The following is a 2,500-nucleotide window of genomic DNA, read 5'->3' on the forward strand; positions in this document are numbered from 1 at the left end:
CTCATTCCGATTACGGGGCCTCGGATGAGTCCCGTATCGTTATTTTTCGTCACTACCTCCCCGTGCCGGGAGTGGGTAATTTGCGCGCCTGCTGCCTTCCTTGGATGTGGTAGCCGTTTCTCAGGCTCCCTCTCCGGAATCGAACCCTGATTCCCCGTTACCCGTTACAACCATGGTAGGCGCAGAACCTACCATCGACAGTTGATAAGGCAGACATTTGAAAGATGCGTCGCCGGTACGAGGACCGTGCGATCAGCCCAAAGTTATTCAGAGTCACCAAGGCAAACGGACCGGACGAGCCGACCGATTGGTTTTGATCTAATAAAAGCGTCCCTTCCATCTCTGGTCGGGACTCTGTTTGCATGTATTAGCTCTAGAATTACCACAGTTATCCAAGTAACGTGGGTACGATCTAAGGAACCATAACTGATTTAATGAGCCATTCGCGGTTTCACCTTAATGCGGCTTGTACTGAGACATGCATGGCTTAATCTTTGAGACAAGCATATGACTACTGGCAGGATCAACCAGGGAGCTGCGTCAACTAGAGCTGAGCAGCCGGCCGCCCGGGAGTGTGTCCCAGGGGCCCGCGCGAACACGCAAGCGTCCGCTCAATTATTCTGCAAACAGGAGGAGGCTGAGCTCCCCTGCACAATACACCTCGAAACCCTCTCAGGTCCCGGCGGCGCGCAGCGCCGTCCTAAGTACTTGGTCGGGTTCGAGAGAGGCGCAATCGCCCGGAGTTAGGCGAGTAGACGCTTTAGGTGCGACCACCCGTGCTCCCAACTGAGCTTGCCGCTGCCGACAGAGGCCCGGGAGCGTGCTGTCGTGGCATTGCCGGCGGGAGACAACACGCGCCACCTACGGTGACCGGCAGCTCCAACGCCAGCGCCACAGAAGGGCAAAGGCCCCACGTGGGTGCCGAAGCGAACTCTCCCAGCACAGCGCACGTGCCAACACGTCTGCACAACTGCGATACAAACCACCAGCGAGAACCGCTGGGGCGACCGAGCAGCAGACGGCGTCGCGGCGCCGAGTGCCGGGCGGCGGCGCATCCTCAACGCACACAGTCCTCAGTCGGACCAGCACACTGCAGATGTCCACCGCGCTTCGCACCGGGCCCGCGAGGACCCACTTTGGCCGCCCGGCGCCGCGCGCAGGGTGCCCCGGCGCGCAGCTGCGCCGCCTGCCGCGTCCGTCGGCCGGCGCGCCTGCCACTGGGCGCCCCCACCAGCCGGCTGTAGCGCGTGCGCCCACGCACCGCGCGGCCAGCACGCCGGGCGGCCCCCCCTCACCGGCCGGGGACGGTCCCACCCAGCCACCGCCGCGTATCGCTTCACACACAGATTTGCCCTTACTGATTTACCTCCAGCAACAACAACCGCACCACAATGGGTTTACCAGTTGTTCATTTGCGTTGCGTCACGTCACCAGCAAACGTAGACGTCCATCCCAGTTTGCAAATGCAACGATTATTGCATACCTGTCTGTTAGGTGTCACGACACACTACGTCTGCCCACATACACGCAACAAAATGTGCACGACTAGAGAACACGTGGGAGGTGGCCCCCTACGTATGCGATGTCCATTACGAGACCGACTGTCAACCAGCATCTGTACCATGTCGCAGATGTGGAACGCGGTGCACCATGCTATCACACTGTGTGAGAAGAGACGACTACGTTTGAATACACGCGCCACTACATCAACAGACGGCTCATGCTGATCGCCATCCAGGGCGTCCGTTACTCCCACACGTCTCTATGGCGTACCACACTGCAATGTAGCTGTTATGGGGAGACGGCACGTGGCTGAGTGCACAACATTTGGACCGTATGGTTCGCTGTTGTTGGGCGCAGTCGTACGGTCACACATGTGCCACAGCGTATCATTCAGTACATACGGACCTATGTGCAGTACAATGTGAGGATTAAGCTTACGATATCAGCGGACAGTGGACACAGGCCGTACCACGACGTAGACTGAGCGCTTCGACATGCGAATGCCAGTGAACAGCTGCGAAGGGCATTGAACACGCAAGCACCTGAACGACCAGCGTGCGAAGGCAGGGTGGAGGGGGGGGGGCGATGTACATCCTGCAGTTGTCCACATTACAGTGTACAGCGGGAGCATGTAAAAAGTAAGCAACACTTGCGAAGTGTTCAACATGAAACGACACACAAGAGGGTGGGCGGTGCGAGTAGCGAACTATATTCAGAGGGTTGTGGTTAGACAACACTAGATTAATGTAACGTGTCATATGCCAATTACAGAGCAGGTTAAGGCACAACGTGGGTTAGGTTAAGGCACAACGTGGGTTAGGTTAAGGCACAACGTGGGTTAGGTTAAGGCACAACGTGGGTTAGGTTAAGGCACAACGTGGGTTAGGTTAAGGCACAACGTGGGTTAGGTTAAGGCACAACGTGGGTTAGGTTAAGGCACAACGTGGGTTAGGTTAAGGCACAACGTGGGTTAGCTTAAGGCACAACGTGGGTTAGG

The 2,500-nt window shown here is 57.4% G+C and overlaps 1 non-coding gene across 1 annotated transcript in view; it reads right to left on the bottom strand.

The window, feature by feature from the left end:
- The window catches only part of LOC126118131 (small subunit ribosomal RNA), a 1,909-nt gene extending 1,375 nt beyond the window's left edge, over positions 1-534 (bottom strand). The window contains exon 1 of the ribosomal RNA XR_007525585.1: positions 1-534. This exon is cut by the window's left edge and continues 1,375 nt beyond it. This is a non-coding gene — a ribosomal RNA (small subunit ribosomal RNA).
- Between the last annotated feature and the right edge of the window lie 1,966 nt (positions 535-2,500).

The sequence above is a fragment of the Schistocerca cancellata genome, unplaced genomic scaffold, assembly GCF_023864275.1.
Source record: "Schistocerca cancellata isolate TAMUIC-IGC-003103 unplaced genomic scaffold, iqSchCanc2.1 HiC_scaffold_335, whole genome shotgun sequence".
Lineage (NCBI taxonomy): Eukaryota > Metazoa > Arthropoda > Insecta > Orthoptera > Acrididae > Schistocerca > Schistocerca cancellata.